This window comes from Coregonus clupeaformis, chromosome 2 (genome assembly GCF_020615455.1).
Source record: "Coregonus clupeaformis isolate EN_2021a chromosome 2, ASM2061545v1, whole genome shotgun sequence".
Taxonomy (NCBI): domain Eukaryota; kingdom Metazoa; phylum Chordata; class Actinopteri; order Salmoniformes; family Salmonidae; genus Coregonus; species Coregonus clupeaformis.
In genome coordinates this window covers 31,801,445-31,824,930 of record NC_059193.1, presented here as the reverse complement: position 1 = coordinate 31,824,930, position 23,486 = coordinate 31,801,445, and the positions used below count along the sequence as shown (strand labels likewise).

Genomic DNA, 23,486 nt, shown 5'->3' with positions numbered 1-23,486 from the left:
TCAGAGAGGCAACAAAGAGACCAAAGATAACCCTGAAGGACCTGCAAAGCTCCACAGCAGAGATTGGAGTATCTGTCCATAGGACCACTTTAAGCCGTAGACTCCACAGAGCTGGGCTTTACGGAAGAGTGGCTAGAAAAAAGCCATTGCGTAAAGAAAAAAATAAGCAAACACGTTTGGTGTTCTCCAAAAGGCATGTGGGAGACTCCCCAAACATATGGAAGAAGGTACTCTGGTCAGATGAGACTAAAATTGAGCTTTTTGGCCATCAAGGAAAATGCTATGTCTGGCGCAAACCCAACACCTCTCATCACCCCGAGAACACCATCCCCACATTGAAGCATGGTGGTGGCAGCATCATGCTGTGGGGATGTTTTTCATTGGCAGGGACTGGGAAACTGGTCAGAATTGAACAGGGAAATTCTTGAGGAAAACCTTTTTCATTCTTCCAGAGATTTTAGACTGGGACGGAGGTTCACCTTCCAGAAGGACAATGACCCTAAGCATACTGCTAAAGCAACACTTGAGTGGTTTAAGGGGAAACATTTAAATGTCTTGGAATGGCCTAGTCAAAGCCCAGACCTCAATCCAATTGAGAATCTGTCGTATGACTTAAAGATTGCTGTACACCAGTGGAACCCATCCAACTTGAAGGAGCTGGAGCAGTTTTGCATTGAAGAATGGGCAAAAATCCCAGTGGCTAGATGTGCCAAGCTTATAGAGACATACCCCAAGAGACTTGCAGCTGTAATTGCTGCAAAAGGTGGCTCTACAAAGTATTGACTTTGGGGAGGTGAATAGTTATGCACGCTGAAGTTCTGTTTTTTTGTCTTATTTCTTGTTTGTTTCTATTTTGCATCTTCAAAGTGGTTGTTTGTTTTTATTTTGCATCTTCAAAGTGGTAGGCATGTTGTGTAAATCAAATGATACAACCCCCCCAAAAAAAAAAAAAAAAAAAATTCAATTTTAATTCCAGGTTGTAAGGCAACAAAATAGGAAAAATGCCAAGGGGGTTGAATACTTTCGCAAGCCACTGTATAGCAGTAGTTTTGCAGGATACGAGAGGAGGGTACTGAAAGAGCAGGCTTCACAACCTGCTAGTCTAGTGCATTCAGCATAATAAAAAAGGAAAGGCGAGCATTTTTCATTCAATAGACTACAGTTTGAAGTCTGATGTAGTGCTTGCTTGTTTCATTTGTTGTTTGTTACTTCGATTCAATCAATGTTCCACCCCTCATCTCTACTTATCGACTTTAAGGCTGTCACTAAGTTGAATGAAATGTATGAATTTAAAGATATGTACAGTATGTAGCCTTGAAATATGGTATATACTGCCTGAAAACAAGTAGGCTATTTAGCACAGTCTGTACAATACTGGAGCCTTTACTAAAAGGAACAGATATTTCCAAGGTGAATATAAGAACACAACTTCGTGGTCCTCTGTAGCTCAGCTGGTAGAGCACAGCGCTTGTAACGCCAAGGTAGTGGGTTCGATCCCCGGGACCACCCATACACAAAAAAAATTATGCACGCACGACTGTAAGTCGCTTTGGATAAAAGCGTCTGCTAAATGGCATATTATATTATATTATTATTATGGTTGTGTTGGTTTGTAATGCAACATATGCAAAATATGACTTTGGGTTCATAGATTTTGAGATTTATATGTGAGCCATATGCTGAAACCCATACATCTTATCAGAGCAGTAACATGGCAGATGGGTCACTTTGGATCCAGATACCAGAGCATTGGAGTGAATCATATTAAAGTAACACATAATATAAATTGCATCCAGATAGGGTACAACCTTTTAGGGCTGTCCCCGACTAAAACAAATATTGGTCAACCTAGAGTTGTCTGTTCTTTTGACCAGGCAACTCTAGGTCGACCAAGATTTTTTTTAAACGTGTATTTTTCCCCATATAGACACACCCTATGTGTTTTAATAAAATCAACTATATGTAGGCTACTGAGCTTGTCTGATGCTTTAAGCACACTGTGAATAAATAATTAAGACACACAAATGACTGAGGGAGCCAGATATCAAGATATCCTAAGCAGAAGCAGAAAAAGAAACCTGTTCCCTACCCTCTTCCTCCCGCTGCTGCTGGCCTTCACAGATTCGACTGTTATGCTCCTGCTGTTACACTCCTAATAGGCTACACCAGGGGTCGGCAACCTTTTCCATTTGGAGTGCCAATTTATCTTACAATTTCTACCGATCTGCATGCCAGTTATGATATTTATATGCACATTTTCGTGTAACAGTTTCATTTCATTTATAATAGTCTTCATATCTCAAAATCATTATCATGTGGTTAATCAAAATTCTAACTGTAACTTCCATTGCCAACTATGTAAAAATAGCCTACATAAAGCCAACAAATAAAAACATTGCAGCCTGCAGGTAGAAAATATCCTGATAAAAAGAAATATCCTATAAATCACATTGGCTATACATGGCCTGCCTGCAAGGAACTTGAAACAGTGTATCAACTATTAACTTGGGTCAGGCCTGACGCTTGCACTAGCAAACTTACAACATTGAACAAAATATTCTGGGCCCTCAGAGTTTCCTGCTCCAGTGAGCTCGGGACAGACATAGCTGTTGGCTATTTGCTCAAGGGATAAGAAGTAATCAGGTAGGCCTATTTTATGATGTTTCCACCAGATTAGAGCATTACATTTTTTTTCTACCCCTTTCATGCTGAGTGGTTATCAAAAGAGAGCTGGAAAGATTTTTCAAATAGGCTACATTGAGGAACAATTGTCATTCTCGATGGATGTAAAAACAGACTTTGTTTACTTGCGGTTTGAGGTGAAGAAAAAATTACTTTGAGAAGTTCCACGGTGGTGAGTTAAGACAATCAGAAATACTATCAGATGGGCACATTTATAAGCCTACATTTGTGCGCAGGCCAGGTAGCCTAGGCCTACTTCTATGTATAATCAGGTGCTGCGTCCTTACTCAACATTGACAGGAGCGCTACAAACAAACAACAATTAATAAATTGACAACTCCTAAATGGAATGAAATAAACCAAAACTGGTTCCTCACAAGTGTAGCCTAGGTTGTGCGGTCCTCAAACAACGTGTCCACTCCAACAATGAGAATGGTAAAAGACTGTAATAATATATTGAATGCATTAACAGAAATTACCGTAACCAAACAAACATCGTAGATAAGAAATTATGGCAATTAACGGTAAATGTACTACTGGTGATCCTGGCGTGCCATCCCTGCGGCCTCTGCAATGGATTAGTACTTAACAGGTTAGAGCTACAGTACCCTCTTGGAGTCTAGAGACATTAGCACTGGGCCCCACAGGGGTGTGAGTTCACCCATCTTATTCACACTGTACACAAATGAATGCACCAGCAGTAATTCAGATAATTATATTGTCAAGTTTTCTGATGACACTGGCATTCTTGGTCTGGTGTATACAGATGCTGATACTACTGTGTACAGGTCAGAGATTCAAAAGTTTGCCAAGTGGTGTGATGAGCACCATCTCATTCTTAATGTAAAGAAAACAGAGGAGATGATGTCTGACCTCCAAATCTGTCAGTGGTTGTCCACAATGCCAACATAGCACAGGTTAGTTTGTACAAGTAGGCCTACCTGTGTGTACACATGGACAATGTGCTGAGCTGGAATGTCCAAGTAGAGAGGGTCTGCTCCAGAGTCCAACAACGCTTCTATTTCCTATGTAGACTCAGGGTTTTTGGAGTTGACCTGAAAATAATGTTCTACAATGCAGTCATAGAGAGTATTCTGAGATATGGCATCACAGTCTGGTTTGGCAATTTATCAGTCCAACAGAAATCTCAAATTGCCCACCTTATACAAACTGCCATGAATGTCATGGGTGTGAGGCAGAAGCCCTCCCTGCAGACTATTTTTGAACAAACTGTCACCAGACAAGACAGAAAATTATTTCAGACCCCTCCTATGTACTTCACTCCGAGTATCAGTTCCTCCCCTCAGGCAGATGCTATAGGGTCCCTCCTCCCCTCAGGCAGACGCTATAGGGTCCCTCCTCCCCTCAGGCAGACGCTGTAGGGTTCCTACATGTAAACTGAACAGGTATAAGCAATCCCTCATTCCCATGTCCATCAAATACCTAAACAGCAATAAGTAAACCTAAGCTGTGTTAACGCAACTGACTGAATAAGGGAATGTGCAATGTATTATGTACAGTGCATTAGGAAAGTATTCAGACCCATTGACTTTTCCCACATTTTGTTACGTTACAGCCTTATTCTAAAATGGATTAAATAAATGTTTTTCCTCAATCTACACACAATACCCCATAATGACTAAGCGAAAACATGTTTTTAGAAATACCTTATTTACATAAGTATTCAGACCCTTTGCTATGAGACTCGATATTGAGCTCAGGTGCGTCCTGTTTCCATTGATCATCCTTGAGATGTTTCTACAACTAGATTGGAGTCCACCTATGGTCAATTCAATTGATTGGACATGATTTAGAAAGGCACACACCTGTCTACAGTACCAGTCAAATGTTTGGACATACAGTTGAAGTCGGAAGTTTACATACACCTTAGCCAAATACATTGAAAATCCGTTTTTCACAATTCCTGACATTTAATCCTAGTAAAAATTCCCTGTTTTAGGTCAGTTAGGATCACCACTTTATTTTAAGAATGTGAAATGTCAGAATAATAGTAGAGAGAATTATTTATTTCATATTTTATTTATTTCATCACATTCCCAGTGGGTCAGAAGTTTACATACACTCAATTAGTATTTGGTAGCATTGCCTTTAAATTGTTTAACTTGGGTCAAACGATTTGTGTAGCCTCCCACAAGCTTACACAATAAGTTGGATGAATTTTGGCCCATTCCTCCTAACAGAGCTGGTGTAACTGAGTCAGGTGTGTAGGCCTCCTTGCTCGCACACGCTTTTTCAGTTCTGCCCACAAATGTTCTCTAGGATTGAGGTCAGGGCTTTGTGATGGCCACTCCAATACCTTTACTTTGTTGTCCTTAAGCCATTTTGCCACAACTTTGGAAGTATGCTTGGGGTCATTGTCCATTTGGAAGACCCATTTGTGACCAAGCTTTAACTTCCTGACTGATGTCTTGAGATGTTGCTTCAATATATCCACATACATTTCCTTCCTCATGATGCCATCTAAGTGCACCAGTCCCTCCTGCAGCAAAGCACCCCCACAGCATGATGCTGCCTACTCCGTGATTCACGGTTGGGATGGTGTTCTTCGCCTTGCAAGCTCTCCCCTTTTTCCTCCAAACATAACGATGGTCATTATGGCCAAAAAGTTATATTTTTGTTTAATCAGACCAGAGGACATTTCTCCAAAAAGTACGATCTTTGTCCCCATGTGCAGTTGCAAACCGTAGTCTGTCTTTTTTATGGCGGTTTTGGAGCAGTGGCTTCTTCCTTGCTGAGCGGCCTTTCAGGTTATGTCGATATAGGACTCGTTTTACTGTGGATATAGATACTTTTGTACCTGTTTCCTCCAGAATCTTAACAAGGTCCTTTGCTGTTGTCCTGGGATTGATTTGCACTTTTCGCACCAAAGTACGTTCATCTCTAGGAGACAGAACGCGTCTCCTTCCTGAGCAGTATGATGGCTGCGTGGTCTCATGGTGTTTATACTTGCGTAATATTGTTTGTATAGATGAACGTGGTACCTTTAGGTGTTTGGAAATTGCTCCCAAGGATGAACCAGACTTGTGGAGGTCTACCATTTTTTTTATGAGGTCTTGGCTGATTTATTTTGATTTTCCATGATGTCAAGCAAAGAGGCACTGAGTTTGAAGGTAGGCCCTGAAATACAGCCACAGGTACACCTCCAATTGACTCAAATGATGTCAATTAGCCTATCAGAAGCTTCTAAAGCCATGACATCGATTTCTGGAATTTTCCAAGCTGTTTAAAGGCAGAGTCAACTTAGTGTATGTAAACTTCTGACCCACTAGAATTGTGATACAGTGAATTATAAGTGAAATAATCTGTCTGTAAACAATTGTTGGAAAAATGACTTGTGTCATGCACAAAGTAGATGTCCTAACCGACTTGCCAAAACTATAGTTTGTTAACAAGAAATGTGTGGAGTGGTTGAAAAACGAGTTTTAATGACTCCAACCTAAGTGTATGTAAACTTCCGACTTCAACTGTACCTACTCATTCAAGGGTTTTTCTTTATTTTTACTATTTTCTACATTGTAGAATAATAGTGAAGACATCAAAACTAGAAAATAACACATATGGAATCATGTAGTAACCAAAACAGTGTTAAACAAATCAAAATATATTTTATATTTGAGATTCTTCAAAGTATCCACCCTATGCCTTGATGAGAGCTTTGCATACACTTGCCATTCTCTCAACCAGCTTCATGAGGAATGCTTTTCCAACAGTCTTGAAGGAGTTCCCATATATGCTGAGCACTTGTTGGCTGCTTTTCCTTCACTCTGCGGTCCAACTTATCCCAAACCATCTCAATTGGGTTGAGGTCGGGTGATTATGGAGGCCAGGTCATCTGATGCAGCACTCCATCACTCTCCTTATTGGTCAAATAGCCCTTACACAGCCTGGAGGTGTGTTTTGGGTCAATGTACTGTTGAAAAACAAATGATAGTCCCACTAAGTGCAAACCAGATGGGATGGCGTATCACTGCCGAATGCTGTGGTAGCCATGCTGGTTAAGTGTGCCTTGAATTCTAAATAAATCACAGACAGTGTCACCAGCAAAGCACCATCACACCTCCTCCTCGGTGCTTCACGGTGGGAACCACACATGCAGAGATCATCAGTTAAACTACTCTGCGTTTCACAAAGACACGGCGGTTGGAACCAAAAATCTCAAATTTGGACTCATCAGACCAAAGGACAGATTTCCACCAGTCTAATGTCCATTGCTCGTGTTTCTTGGCCCAAGCAAGTCTCTTCTTATTATTGCTGTCCTTTAGTAGTGGTTTCTTTGCAGCAATTCGACCATGAAGGCCTGATTCACGCTGTCTCCTCTGAACAGTTGATGTTGAGATGTGTCTGTTACTTGAACTCTGTGAAGCATTTATTTGGCCTGCAATCTGAGGTACAGTTAACTCTAATGAACATATCCTCTGCAGCAGAGGTAACTCTGGGTCTTCCTTTCCTGTGGTGGTCCTCATGAGAGCCAGTTTCATCATAGCGCTTGATGGTTTTTGCGACTGCACTTGAAGAAACGTTCAAAGTACTTGAAACTTTCCGGATTGACTGGCCTTCATGTCTTAAAGTAATGAAGGACTGTCATTTCTCTTTGCTAATTTGAACTGTTCTTGCCATAATATGGACTTGGTCGTTTACCAAATAGGGCTATGTTCTGTATACCACCCCTACCTTGTCACAACACAACTGATTGGCTCAAATGCATTAAGAAGGAAATAAATTCTACAAATTAACTTTTAACAAGGCACACCTGCTAATTGAAATGCATTCCATTTGACTACCTCATGAAGTTGGTAGAGAGAATGCCAAGAGTGTGCAAAGCTGTCATCACGGCAAAGGGTGGCTACTTTGAAGAATCTCAAATATAAAATATATATTTGATTTGTTTAACACTTTTTTGGTTACTACATGATTCCATATGTGTTATTTCATAGTTTTGACGTCTTCACTATTATTCTACAATGTAGAAAATAGTATAAATAAAGAAAAACCCTTGAATGAGTAGGTGTGTCCAAACTTTTGACTGGTACTGTATATAAGGTCCCACAGTTGACAGTGCATGTCAGAGCAAAAACCAAGCCATGAGGTCGAAGGAATTGTCCATAGAGCTCCGAGACAGGATTGTGTCACGGCACAGATCTGGGGAAGGGTACCAAAAAATTTCTGCAGGATTGAAGGTCCCCAAGAATACAGTGGCGTACATGATTCTTAAATGGAAGACGTTTGGAACCACCAAGACTCTCCCTAAAGGACTCTCAGACCATGAGAAACAAGATTCTCTGGTCTGATGAAACCAAGATTGAACTCTTTGGCCTGAATGCCAAGCGTCACGTCTGGAGGAATCCTGGCACCATCCCTATGGTGAAGCATGGTGGTGGCAGCATCATGCTGTGGGGATGTTTCTCAGTGGCAGGGACTGGGAGACTAGTCAGGATCGAGGGAAAGATAAGTAGAGCAAAGTACAGAGATTCTAAAATGAAAACCTGCTCCAGAGTGCTCAGGACCTCAGACTGGGGCGAAGGTTCACCTTCCAACAGGACAACGACCCTAAGCACACAACAAAGACAATGCAGGAGTGGCTTCGGGACAAGTCTCTGAATGTCCTTGAGTGGCCCAGCCAGAGCCCGGACTTGAACCCGATCGAACATCTCTGGAGAGAACTGAAAATAGCTGTTCAGCGACGATCCCCATCCAACCTGACAGCGATTCAGAGGATCTGCAGAGAGGAATGGGAGAAACTCCCCAATACAGGTGTGCCAAGCTCATACCCAAGAAGACTCGTTGCTCTAATCGCTGTAAGGGGACTGAATACTTATGTAAATGTGATATTTCAGTTATACCTGTTTTTGCTTTGTCATTATAGGGTATTGTGTGTAGATTGATGAGGGAAAAAAACTATTTAATCAATTTTAGAATCAATCAATCAAATTTAATTTATAAAGCCCTTTTTACATCAGCAGATGTCACAAAGTGCTATACAGAAACCCAGCCTAAAACCCCAAACAGCAAGCAATGCAGATGTAATTTAGAAGCATGGTGGCTAAGAAAAACTCCCTAGAAAGGCAGAAACCTAGGAAGAAACCTAGAGAGGAACCAGGCTCTGAGGGGTGGCCAGTCCCCTTCTGGCTGTGCCGGGTGGAGATTATAACAGTACATGGCCATTAAGGCCAGATTTTCCTCCAAGATGTTCAAACGTTCATAGATGACCAGCAGGGTCAAATAATAATCACAGTGGTTGTAGAGGTTGCAACAGGTCAGTACATCAGGAGTAAATGTCACTTGGCTTTTCATAGCTGGGCATTTAGAGGTTGAAACAGCAGGTGCGGTAGAGAGAGAGAGTTGAAAACAGCAGGTCTAGGACAAGGTAGCACATCTGGTGAACAGGTCAGGGTTCCATAGCCGCAGGCAGAAGAGTGGAAACTGGAGCAGCAGCACGACACCATGTGTTTTATACCTTTCCAATGACTCTATTCCAGCCATTATTATGAGCCGTCCTCTCACCAGCCTCCACTGATGTACCGTATGTATTATGTTGAGTGTGTAATGTACAGTGTCTATTTTGTAATACAATTTTCCCCTGGGAGACATTAAAGCTCATCCTGTCCTATCCTACATCACTGTAAAATATTTTGAGGTAATATTTTGAAACTATTGGAGTCAATGAGTTGAGGCTGTCTACGATGAGGACTTGTGAGTGACCTTGCGAAATAAATCTGTAGCTTTAAACTGCAATTAGTTGTGTGAATTAAAGAAATCAACCACTATTTTCCCCCAGTCCTGTCTGGTCGGTGGTGCTGCATTAGAGATCCTCAGAACCTTTGTTTGAATCCAACTTTATGAAATCAGATTGTGCCTCAGTGTCCTGCCTGAGTCATTGGGCATTTGGCCAACAAATTAAAACGAGTACCCTCATATAGCATGGGGAATCAATAAATGTAGAATAATTCACTTGTGACAGGCAGTCTAAAGCCTCATTTTATTATTAAGTCTTAATGAGCGTGCTGGCACTGAAAAACGTGGATCCATCTTCAACCCATTGAGCTAATTGATTATTACAATTAACGAGTTGGAAATGAACTGGTTATGAAAAAGCTTAGAATACCTAGAAAAACACAGTACAATTGGCCTTGATATATCCACACTTGACAAGGAAGGAGACTCGTAATACAGTTGTCAACGTGAGAAAGAGGCACACACACATATTTGCATGCACACACTCGCTGACTTCAAGTGGTTTCATTGGATATTGGTCAGAGATGAAGGCGGTGGAAAGATATTTTATTTGATTTCATATCTGAACATTATTCTGGGGACCTACTCAGTATGCGTGGGCTGCTGTCTTGTGTTGCCATGGCAATGATTTTTCCACCCTCCTACTCTTGTCATCTGTGCAGGGGGACACCATGTGGAAAAGAATGGAATAGCCTGGAAACAACACCATTCATGGTATAGGCTGCTACACAATACTGTGTATGACCATATTTGAACATCTGTCATCACCCTGCAACACAATAATAGATTGCTCCTACCAAGGTTCACTACTGTTTACCAAAAGAAACACAACAAATACCCGAAAACATACATTTTTTGATGACAAATCAGCCTCCTCCCCTTTTCTGGGTTGCATTTTGATGTCTAACATCTAAGGCTTTGATTAGGTGTCAAACTCATCCCAGAGGATAATTGGAACTGTCAGATATGTGGGCCTACACAAGAAAGGTACACTGTCAGTATTCAAAAGATGTGCCAGTCGCCTATCTGGCTTTATGAACATGTTTGAAATATTCCTGTGGCAATTTAGGCTGAGGGCTTTATCCAGGTCAGTGAAGACATAACTCTAACCTCAAAGAGGTTCGGAACTGCCACAAGGCATTCTTGCTCTTCAACCAGGATGAAGCTATCTCACTGGCGGTAGGAATGTGAGACAATATATCCACAGGAAAGTATAATTACATCAACTTTTCAAAGCACTGTTAGTGCATTCAGTTTTAGATCACCTGAAGCATGCACAGAATCATGTAAGGCGGCAGGTAGCTTAGTGGTTAAGAGCGTTGTGCCAGTAACCGAAAGGTCGCTGGTTCTAATCCCCGAGCCGACTAGGTGAAGAATCTGTCGATGTCCACTTGAGCAAGGCACTTAACCCTAATTGCTCTGGATAAGAGCGTCTGGTAAAATATAAAATGTGAGCTCGGCAAGTGTACATTTCTCCTACATGTATTTTTAATGTTGTGCACATAGGAATGCACAACCAGTGCTTTGAAAATGTTATGTAATTATACTTTCCTGTGGATATTTTCTCACATTCCTACCGCCAAAAGGACTAACCGCACAGACAACAGGTAAAGTACATTAAAATATTATTTTATTCAACATTCTGGCTTATAGAGGTCGAGAGAAGAAACTTTCCTGACTCAAACGCTAATTTCAGTCCAACATAGAATCCTATGCAATTCAACGTCTGGTTTCCAGGCGATGAGGAATGAAGAAGGCACCTGTTTTCTGCACACACAACACCACCAAGAAGATGCTCCGTACACAGGCTTACAAAGTAAGGAACTCCACATTGCAAACGGATAGCACGCATGCAGTGTACATTCTTTAAGAATGTCTTGTCCTTTATTGTAACTACACTAACTTTATCATATTATTATGTCATAGATATGTCAAAGTTCCCAGTGGAGAGGAACAGATATTTCAGCATCATTGCTCACATTGACCATACGAAAAGCACCTTGGCTGACATGCTTCTGGAAATATCAGGTCTCACTGCATTACCATATTCATACTGATGGATCACATCACACAAATACTTGTGCATTTAGTTGTATTGTATGATATGGCTCACCTCAGTGCTTGTTTTTGACAGGTGCCATCACCACCACGGAATACCCCCATAGCCCCGGGTAGGGGTAGGGGTGCTGAGGGGGGTGCACCCCCTGAAAAATCTAAGGGGGGAAAAATTAAATGATTTTTCACAAAAGTAGTGCACTGTGCCTTTAATGGTCCACAATAGAGGAAGCCAGTGTGGGGAAAAGATTGCCCCCCTGGCAATTTTTTTTTTATTGCAGCACCCCCACCACCAAACTAGAGTGAGGGAAAAAAGTATTTGATCCCCTGCTGATTTTGTACGTTTGCCCACTGACAAAGACATGATCAGTCTATAATTTTAATGGTAGGTTTATTTGAACAGTGAGAGACAGAATAACAACAAAAAAATCCAGAAAAACGCATGAAAAAAATGTTATAAATTGATTTGCATTTTAAATGAGGGAAATAAGTATTTGACTTAGTACTTGGTGGCAAAACCCTTGTTGGCAATCTCAGACGTCAGACGTTTCTTGTAGTTGGCCACCAGGTTTGCACACATCTCAGGAGGGATTTTGTCCCACTCCTCTTTGCAGATCTTCTCCAAGTCATTAAGGTTTCGAGGCTGACGTTTGGCAACTCGAACCTTCAGCTCCCTCCACAGATTTTCTATGGGATTAAGGTCTGGAGACTGGCTAGGCCACTCCAGGACCTTAATGTGCTTCTTCTTGAGCCACTCCTTTGTTGCCTTGGCCGTGTGTTTTGGGTCATTGTCATGCTGGAATACCCATCCACGACCCATTTTCAATGCCCTGGCTGAGGGAAGGAGGTTCTCTCCCAAGATTTGACGGTACATGGCCCCGTCCATCGTCCCTTTGATGCGGTGAAGATGTCCTGTCCCCTTAGCAGAAAAACACCCCAAAGCATAATGTTTCCACCTCCATGTTTGACGGTGGGGATGGTGTTCTTGGGGTCATAGGCAGCATTCCTCCTCCTCCAAACACGGCGAGTTGAGTTGATTCCAAAGAGCTCGATTTTGGTCTCATCTGCCCACAACACTTTCACCCAGTTCTCCTTTGAATCATTCAGATGTTAATTGGCAAACTTCAGACGGGCCTGTATATGTGCTTTCTTGAGCAGGGGGACCTTGCGGGCGCTGCAGGATTTCAGTCCTTCACAGCGTAGTGTGTTACGAATTGTTTTCTTGGTGACTATGGTCCCAGCTGCCTTGAGATCATTGAAAAGATCCTCCCGTGTAGTTCTGGGCTGATTCCTCACCGGTCTCATGATCATTGCAACTCCACAAGGTGAGATCTTGCATGGAGCCACAGGCCAAGGGAGATTGACAGTTCTTTTGTGTTTCTTCCATTTGTGAATAATCGCACCAACTGTTGTCACCTTCTCACCAAGCTGCTTGGCGATGGTCTTGTAGCCCATTCCAGCCTTGTGTAGGTCTACAATCTTATCCCTGACATCCTTGGTCTTGGCCATGGTGGAGAGTTTGGAATCTGATTGATTGATTGCTTCTGTGGACAGGTGTCTTTTATACAGGTAACAAGCTGACATTAGGAGAACTCCCTTTAAGAGTGTGCTCCTAATCTCAGCTCGTTACCTGTATAAAAGACACATGGGAGCCAGAAATCTTTCTGATTGAGAGGGGTTCAAATACTTATTTCCCTCATTAAAATGCAAATCAATTTATAACATTTCTGACATGCATTTTTCTGGATTTTTTTGTTGTTATTCTGTCTCTCACTGTTGAAATAAACCTACCATTAAAATTATAGACTGATAATTTCTTTGTCAGTGGGCAAACGTACAAAATCAGCAGGGGATCAAATACCTTTTTCCCTCACTGTACTTCCCGCGGCTACGAATACCCCGGTATACGGTATAAACGTTATATCACCCAAGCCTAATTCTGCATAATAATAATCTTGTCTGCTTCCATATTTGTTATCATTGGTGGTGACTGTTGTATTAAAGGCACAATCTGTAAGTTCTCCCTTCCTTGTGGTAATGAGATACACGATACATGCCAATAACAGCACCCATTCTTCTTGCTGTCTGGTACACTCGTAAAAGAAACCTCCCCCCAAGTCCTTCAAAAAAGGACACTTCTTACAGGAAATGCTATGTAGACAAATGGTATTGGTCACTTGGCTGTAAATGAACAATTAGTCTCTTCTTTTCATTGTGGTTGTGGTGTGTTGTGCAGGTACGCAGGCCAGGTGGGCTATGTGATAGCAGGTGTGAAGGAGGCCCAGATTGGTGACACCCTCTACCACCAGAAATGTCCTGTAGAAGCTCTGCCGGGGTTCAAGCCAGCCAAAGCCATGGTGTTTGCCGGTATGCTGAACAGCATCCCAGCTGGTCATGTACGGGAGAGACATAAAAATGAAAACACACTGACAATGCAACCGGTCCCATATTGTTGCATTTACACAGCGTCAATAGGCAGTAGTTTATAAACAAACATATACAGTAGTAAAAGGTGTCTCTGCTTTCTGACCCGAGTGTGCTTGTGGGTATCGCTCTCCAGGGATGTATCCTATGGATCAGTCGGACTACAGCGCCCTCCGCAGTGCTGTGGAGAAACTGCCGCTCAACGACTCCAGTTTGATGTGCAGAGGGACAGCAGTCTGGCACTGGGAGCAGGCTGGAGGTTAGATCGTAACAATACCAACTAAATTACCATCTAATCTCTCATGTACTACTCAAAGCTATGCAAGTGGTGAAGGGTTTACTTTGACAAGATACTTTTGTTTTCTTTTTGAGGGATACCAATTTCAGCCGTGATCATACACTCCTAAATTGTGCTCGCGCTCTCCTTCTCACTTACTTTCTTTCCTTCCTTTCGCAGGCTTCCTGGGCCTGCTCCACATGGAGTTGTTTAACCAGCGCTTGGAGAAGGAGTACAATAAAATCAATTGTCCTCGGTTGCAACACTCAGTACAGAGTTCCAAACTGCCTCTGGAAGCAACGTCAGCACAATAACTATTCGTTGGGAGCTTCATGAAATGGGTTGCCATGGCCGAGCAGCTGCACACAAGCCTAAGATCACAATGCGCAATGCCAAGCGTCGGCTGGAGTAGTGGAAAGCTCGTTGCCATTGGACTCTGGAACAGTGGAAACGCGTTCTCTGGAGTGAAGAATCACGCTTCACCTTCTGGCAGTCCAACGGACTAATCTGGGTTTGGCGGATGCCAGGAGAACGATACATGCCCCAATACATAGTGCCAACTGTAAAGTTCGGTGGAGGAGGAATAATGGTCTGGGCTGTTTTTAATGGTTTGGGCTAGGCCCCTTAGTTCCAGTGAAGGGAAATCTTAACGCTACAGCATACAATGACATTCTAGACGATTCTGTGGTTCCAACTTTGTCGCAACAGTTTGGGGAAGGCCCTTTCCTGTTTCAGCGTGAGCATAGAGCGAGGTCCATACAGAAATGGTTTGTCGAGATCGGTGTGGAAGAACTTGACTGGCCTGCACAGAGCCCTGACCTCAACTCCATCGAACACCTTTGGGATGAATTGGAACGCTGACTGTGAGCCAGGCCTAATCGCCCAACATCAGTGCTTGACCTCATTAATGCTCTTGTGGCTGAATGGAAGCAAGTCCCCGTAGCAATGTTCCAACATCTAGTGGAAAGCATTCCGAGAAGCGTGGAAGTTGTTATAGCAGCAAAGGGGGGACCAACTCCATATTAATGGCCATGATTTTGAGATGCAGGTGTCCACATACTTTTTTGTAGGTGAACCTACAATATGGTAGCCCTTGTTTGGTAACAGTGATCACAAAGGTTATAACTCTCCTATTGTGTTGTAGGAGCATGGGAAGGAGAAGATCACCATAGTGAACCCAGCCCAGTTCTCAGACAGGTCTGTCGTGACAGAGTACCTGGAGCCCATGGTGATGGGGACCATCTTCGCCTCTGACGACTATGATGTAGCTAATTAATTGTTTGAATGATCACTGTGTAATTTGGGTTTGGATTACTGTCACTTTGCAAAACCAAAATGTAACATTTGTATTTCCTAATTGGTCCATTCATGTATATTTGCTGATCCATCCAGAAGAACATGGTGTGAATTGATGACCACCGAGTGATGATGAAATATCTCTTCCCTCTGAATGAAATGATCATGGACTTCTATTTTCTTCTATTTTGCATGGGGAACCTTTTCAGATTGATTTATCAACCTGAATGATTAGAATAAAATTTAGACATTGTATATTGTTCATTTTCTCAACAGCTTTGACTATGAGGATGCAGGGTACCAGGCAGCCAATGTGATGAAGGTGGATATTCTACTGAACGGGAAACCTGTGGAGGAACTCACCACTATTGTTCACAAGTAAGACTTCGATAATTAGTGCTCAGACCTGTATCAACTAGTCTTTGGGCTCAGACAATAACTAAACTGTTGACTGAATCCTAACTCAAACTTTTTTTGTTGCATATTTCCCATTTACATTACGGTATGATTCAACTCTTGAGTTAGTGTCTAATTCTCAAATTATATTTTTGTCCATTGTCTCAATATTTCAAGGGCCATTAATAGTATGATCTATTTGAGTACCGTAATGATGTGACCCTTGGGTGTCTTCTGTTGTTTTCCTATGTACAGAGATCGGGGGTACAGTGCAGGCAAAGCCATGTGTGAGCGCCTGCAAGACGCCATAACCGGACAGATGTTTGAGATTGCAGTACAAACAGCCATCGGCAGCAAAGTGATCGCGAGGGAGACGTAAGTGAACATTTTCATAATAAACCTGAAATAAGACGCATTAGACCAAGTCATTTGGCAAGTTGGTAGCTTTTGAGATTGCATGACACCCTCGCTCTCTCTTGCAGGATTACAGGAAAAATGTGCTCGCAAAATGCGTAAGTAAACGTTTGTTCATTCATTAAAATGTGGGTGTGGTAGCTGGTCCTTGTCTTTTACTCTCTTTTAGCACAGAGATGATATAACAAGAAAGATGCTCCTGAAGAACCAGGAGGAGGACAAAAAGAAGATGCGATGTGTTTGCACCGTGAAAGTCCCCAAATATGTCTTCATCAATGTTCTGAAGAGGAAAGACAAATAGAATATCAGTATCCTTAATTATTGAACTCGTTTTTCTTCAACAAATAGACTTAAAAACAACAAAATAACTTAATTGTCCCATACATAAAGATACAGAATTTTTACTTCCCCAAAAAAGTATTATTATAATGTAGATCCCATTGCCATGAAAAATAAATGACAACATGCACAGACTTTTTAAGTGCAAGGTGCAGTACATCAATGAGCTCATGTAAATAATAAAACAAGATAAAATGTTATCATGTAATTTGTCTTGTTTCTGTTTCTCTCCCTCCCAATGGATCCAGTGTGTCGGGGTTGTAACAATTAGGCTGAATCTTAATTGAACTTGTATTTCCTTCATTCCTTGCGTCCTCTCTTCTTGCCTCCTTCTCAAAACGCATTGATGGAGAAGATCCAAAGGGGAGGAACCTCAGATCTTCTGCTCCAATGTGCTTTGAGAAGGAGACGAGGAGGGAGGGTGTGAGGAATCAAGGCATTACAACAGAGATTCACCCTTTGTGTACTGTTCTGTGCAGTTACTGTCCTGCTCCACCGGAGGGCCCGGCACTGGTGGTTACACTTACAACACCTTCTCCATAGATTGCAGCTTTGGTTTGAGGAGTGTATACTGTATGCTGCTTATCATTGGGCATTCTCTTATCGTTTGCATGTTTTAGACCATAAAATTGAACACATGGCAAGTAGTTTTTCTTATTCGATCTTCTGCGGGGAGGGTTATGTCAAAAAAATCAAACCACTAAGATTTGAACTAGGGATCGTGTGCATGGTAACCCAAGAGTTAAGCCCTCTGCCATCAAGGGGAACTGATTGATGAGTGTTACTTTTGTTTAATCTCATTGGTCACTGTAATTAGTAACTTTTGTAGGTACCAGTATTATACTGAAAAAATATATAAATGCAACATGTAAAGTGTTGGTCCCATGTTTTATGAGCTGAAATAAGATCCCAGAAATGTTCCATATGCACAAAAAGCTTATTTCTCTTAAATGTTGTGCACAAATTTGTTTACATCCGTTAGTGAGCATTTCTTCTTTGCCAAGATAATTCATCCACCTAACAGGTGTGGCATATCAAGAAGCTGATTAAACAGCATGATCATTACACAGGTGCACCTTGTGCTGGGGACAATAAAAGGACACTAAAATTTGCAGTTTTGTCACAACACAATGCCACAGCTGTTTTGAAGGAGCGTGCAATTGGCATGCTGACTGCAGGAATGTCCACCGGAGCTGTTGCCAGAGAATTGAATGTTCATTTCTCTACCATAAGCCGCCTCCGTTGTTTTAGAGAATTTGGCATAACGTCCAATCGGACTCACAACCGCAGACCACGTGTATAGCGTTGTGTGGGTAAGCGGTGGGGTTATGGTATGGGCAGGCATAAGCTACGGATAACGAACAGATTTGCATTTTATCGATGGCAACTTGAATGCACAGAGATACCGTGACGATATCCTGAGGCCCATTGTCATGCCATTCATCCGCTGCCATCACCTCATGTATCAGCATAATGCATGGCCCCATGTCGCAAGGATCTGTACACAATTCCTGGACGCTGAAAATGTCCCAGTTCTTCCATGGCCGCATACTCACCAGACACGTCACCCATTGAGCATGTTTGGGATGTTCTGGATCGATGTGTATGACAGCGTCAATATACAGCAACTTCGCACAGCCATTGAAGAGAAGTGGGACAACATTCCACAGGCCACAATCAACAGCCTGATCAACTCTATGTGAAGGATATGTGTCACGCTGCATGAGGCAAATGGTGGTCACCAGATACTGACTGGTTTTCTGATCCCATGCCCCTACCTTTTTTTTTTAAGGTATCAGATTAGGGCCTAAAGAATTTATTTCAATGGACTGAATTCCTTAAATGAACTGTAACTCAGTAAAATCTTTGAAATTGTTGCATGTTGAGTTTATATTTTGGTTCAGTGTTGTTAGAAAGTTAGGTTGGAAAAGAAAGTGGTGGGATTTGAACCAGGAATGTTGTGGGTCACAACACATTTCTAACGATCTCCAACCTACCACCCTTGTTTTATTTGACTCCCACCTGTCACTGTATGCTCTGCCCACTAAGCTTTCAATCAACCAATCACATTTTGTCCTGCCTTCAAAACAGATGGGTCCTGTTTGACTGATCAGACAGGTGAACGCAAGGGCTCCACTATTTGGGCCTCAACTGAATTATTTCAAAGTGCATCCTTTCCTCCTTGAAGAAATCACAGATTATTAATGACTGGACAAGCAAGAAGAACCATCTGGTACTGCAGCACTTGTCCAATCATGTCTAGTCATGATTTCTTCAAGGAAGAGAGGAAGGAAGGATGCACTTTATAGTAATTCCAACAAGCCCTTGGTATCTGAAGAATGAATAAGGAAAACTCCACTGAGCTACTGGCTCATCACGTCAATATAAAACATTTACATAGAAATGGCAGCAGAGGGCGTTATCTCACATTTTTCCAAGAGGTGTTCTTTCGCTGTAGTCACTCATTTTGCAACATTCAAAACAAAAATCAAAATCCTTAACATAGTGTAATTTGTAAGCTGAACAGTGGCGGCTGGTGAAAAATATTCTCGGTGGGGCTGTGCCATATTTTTTTTTCCTGTAACCATCGCGATATATTTTAACACAAACTGCAGGACAGCAGTGCTCAGTGAAACATTCAGTAATTATTTAATGCCAATATTAAAAAGTTGAGGCATTCTTACACAAAAACATATTACACAAACCCAAGCCTTTCATTTGCATTTAAAGTGAACTTTTCACCATTGGTAGTAAACAGGCAACGCAACAGGCATGCTGTCAGAACAGAGTGGAAAGTGGACAATAACATGAAATTATTATAAAGTTTATAGGAAATCTTACACTGTATAAAAGGATGTATAATATAGAAATGGATATCAAGTGGATGAACTCAAACCTTTGACTGGAAGAATAGCATACAGTATTTTATGATCATACTAAATGTGACTAATTGTTAATGTGCTCCAGAACTGCAACAATTAATTGATACAAAACAACATATATACAGTAATATTAGCAAAGACACTATTAAGACTTTCTAGAGTACCATATATAACTGGATTTTTTATGCTAAGGTCAACTATATACAAAGAAACATGCGGCCAGAGCTGCTCTGTGTGTGTGTGTCTGTCATCTTATTTGTACAGGAATTTTGCCCGTCTGTCCTTCTGAGTGGCAAACCTCTCAATGACCCTTTGATTAAAGTCAGGAATGTCCCTGACAAGTTTCTTCTCCATGGAGAGCATGGCCAGAGCGTTCAGGCGATCCTGTGTCATGCTGTTTCTCAGGAAGGTCTTGATCCTTTTCAGTGTAGAGAAGCACCTTTCTGACTCAGCAGTTGTCATGGGTGTGGTGATGAGGATCTTGAGGAGGCTGGCAGTCTCTGTGAAAGTGCTCTGAAGGTTGTTCTCCATGAAGAACTGGTACAGGGGCACTGCACCACTACAAGCCTTGAACTCACTGTTCTCATAGATGAGGGACAGTTCGGTTTTGAGCTTGGCCTTGTTCAACATGGGGTACGCCTCCACGGTTGTTTCAAGCGCTGTATCGGGGAACTTCACACTGTGTTGTGGGAACAACTCTCCGTGCAATAGTGTTGCGCTGATGAGGTGCTGGGTGAAGGAGAACCTCTCTTTGGCATGACTCAGGATGGTATCACATACCTGTAAAAGATACATCATCAGCTTTAATTTGCAATTAAGCTATTTTGATGCAAGTGATCCTGACTGACACATGCCTATGTCCAACTCAAGTATATGATTACCAAGGTGCTGATTGTTCAGGGTTTTGGCTACATACTACCAGGCCTGAAAAAAGTTATAGGGGGAAACACTGACAATTACATCACAACTTACCTCTATAGCCAACCTCTGTTGTTCTCCTGGTCCCAGCATCCTCCGTCGCTTGATGGGCTGTTGCTGCTCGTCAGATGCGCTGTCCCCACACAAAGAGGGAATTGAGGCCCTGGGTCCAAAAATAAAGTTTAATTTGATAACTTGCAATCAGACTTCTTAACTCACTGTAATTCCCCCTCAACACACAACCAGTGACTTTTATATATATATATATATATATATATATATATATATATATATATAGACAGACAGACAGACAGACAGACAGATAGTGTGTATATACACACAAACTATGTCTAGTAACTGCTTTTAACCTGTGATGTACATAATTAACTGATGTTATTACGTTTTAAAGCCTTTTTCTATTACATTTGTGAGAGGGATGCAACATCATTTTGTTCTGCTGTGCACTTAGCAATAAAGTTAATCTTCAATAACAACTAGGCCTCTTCTAGAAATTGACCTGGTGGACACCTGAATAATTATTACAAACTGTGTAGTACTTTCCTGCATTATTATCAACGTCTGATTGTGTCTTCTCTTTCCTTTTAAAATACTAAAACAAATATAATTGTGACGGCTCTATGATAATCACTCACTTTGATGACCAGACACATTTAGGCTTTTAAACTGTTGTAAGTGAACTATTCATCTTTCTAACAACATCTTTATCAGCCAATAGTAAATATAGTTATTTACCTGATTGTTAGCATGCTGTCTGTGAACCTCTGGACAAGTGCTTTAATGAAGACAGGGTCGATGTTCCTCTTCTGCAGCTGGCTGAAAAGCATGTCCACATTTGGCATGATCTTGTGGAACAGTGCCAGGAAAAAACAGAAAGCCTCGTCTTCGAGCATCCTCACAAAGCCCCCGCCTCTCTGACAGTCGGGGCATCAAAGTTCCCAGAGTCTCTGATGGTCTGGAAACACGTTAGGAGGTCATCCCTGTACTCGTACACAGTGTTTACAGCGCGACTGTGGAAGTTCCACCGTGTTGTAGAGGCTCTGGGAGTCTATGCGCAACCACTTCGTCAAGCACGGTGGTTCGCTTGGGAGACCTGGAGAAGAAAGCAGAAAATCCTGCAAGGTCGGAAAAGAAAGTGCCGATCCTGGGGATGCGTGAAGTAGCCTGCTGCATGATGAGGTTCAGCTGATGTGCATAGCAGTGGACGTAGTGCGCATTTTCGTACACATCCACTATTTTACGCTGCACTCCGCCGGTGGCTCCCCTCATCACACTTGCTCCGTCGTAAGCCTGGGCAATAAGTTTGGCCTTTTGTCCATGTGAGAGTATGGTGCTGAGCCTCTCCAGCAGCGCTGTAGCGATGGTGTCGGCGGTTGCGTTCTCGATCAAAATGAACTCGAAAAACGCTCTTGGACGTTACTTTTAGCATCGATGTAGCGTATCACAAGCACCAACTGGCAGTGGGTGGAAACGTCAGTCGTCTCGTCAGCTTGAATGGCGATAAAATCAGCACTCTTTACTTCCTCCAGGATGTAATCCTTAAGCACTGACAGCATACAGTCCAACAGCTCGTTCTGTATCGTCTTTGACGTGCCCTTAAAAACGGTAGCTGTCTTCAGGTGCTCCTCCAGCACACTGTCGAGGGAGGCAACAAAATCCACTAAGCCCCGGAAAATGCCGGGGTTGTCCGAGAGTCAGTCTCCTCGTGCCCACGCAAGGCCAACTCAAAAGCCCCACAGAACTTCACACAATCGATAATTTTGGATAGAATGTGCCTGTTTTTATCCACCTCCTCATTGTGTTTCCTCACCGCAATCCTGTGGCCGTCATCCAGCTGCGTAGCAATGTTCACCCCTTCCTAATACAGCTAGCTTTACAGAGTTGTCCATGTGTGCCCTGGTGTTCTCATGTTTCTTTACCTTCTCTGACAGGTGCTTCATATCCCTCACTCCGGTACCTGTCCATGCTGAATCTGACCCCGTCGTTTTAAAAAGCAAGCACGGAAAGCAAAATAAAGCATTAGCATCAGTGCACCCAGCTAGCCAAGCCTTCCTGGTGTACCAGCTACGGGAGAAGCCGCGCATATACTGCTTCCCTTTCTCGCTAGCCTGCTGTCTGATTGAGAGGTCAGGTTGATCTGGGCCCAGCTCTTTCACCCGAACTTTCTCTGACAAAGTTCTCCTCTCAAACGGATCTTGGAGGAGAGATTTCACCGAGTTAGGGTTGGGTCTTGGAGGAGTAACGTTTGCGCTCGCCATTGTCGTCTAGTAAAAATGGCGCCACTGGAGCCCGGTCCTTATTTTATCAGGGCGAGCTTGGGGCGATAAAATAATCGCCCTCCTTGGATTCGATTTAAGATCGCTGATTGGCTACATTTTATGTCATACATTCATATCTTAAATTAGCAATTGGCTTAACTGCTACGTAGACCCGCCTCCTCGGGGCACTTTCTGTATCGCCCAGAGCTGACGAGGCGTTTGACAGGCAGAGGAAAGGTTGCGAATATGATTTTCTATCATATCTTACACATATTACTGTGTGCATTCCATATTTCAAACACACAAATATTGACATACTGATGTTTTTATTATTATTATTATTATTTTTATTTATTTTTTATTTTATTTTTTTAAATAATTTTATTTAAGGGGGCGGCGCCCTAGCGCCCTCTATCGGCCAGCCGCCACTGAAGCTGAAATGACCATGATGCTGTTTCCAAGTTATTGTATTAAAATGTCTTAGAAAAGACTATGTGATGAAATGACAAAGTGCTGCTGGTTTGATTTATGGAAACAAAACAACTCCCTGTTCTCCTGAGCAAGATTACAGATGACACCTTTTGTCTAATTTTTTAAAAATTTATAACACTTTTACAGTCATTCAAATATTTGAAGCCAAATCCTGGGTGTATAATGCCTTGTTCAAACTGCAGGCATATAATGCTCAAATCACTTTTGTTTTTCAAATCTGTTTTGGAATACTGACTGTCCAAACAGCAAGTTATAAGTGACCAAATAGGATTTGTGTGTGTT

General features: G+C 42.2%; 1 pseudogene; it reads left to right on the top strand.

Annotated features, from left to right (window-relative positions):
* Positions 1-11,363: 11,363 nt before the first annotated feature.
* LOC121535794 lies at positions 11,364-16,598 on the top strand (annotated as a pseudogene).
* Positions 16,599-23,486: the final 6,888 nt, after the last annotated feature.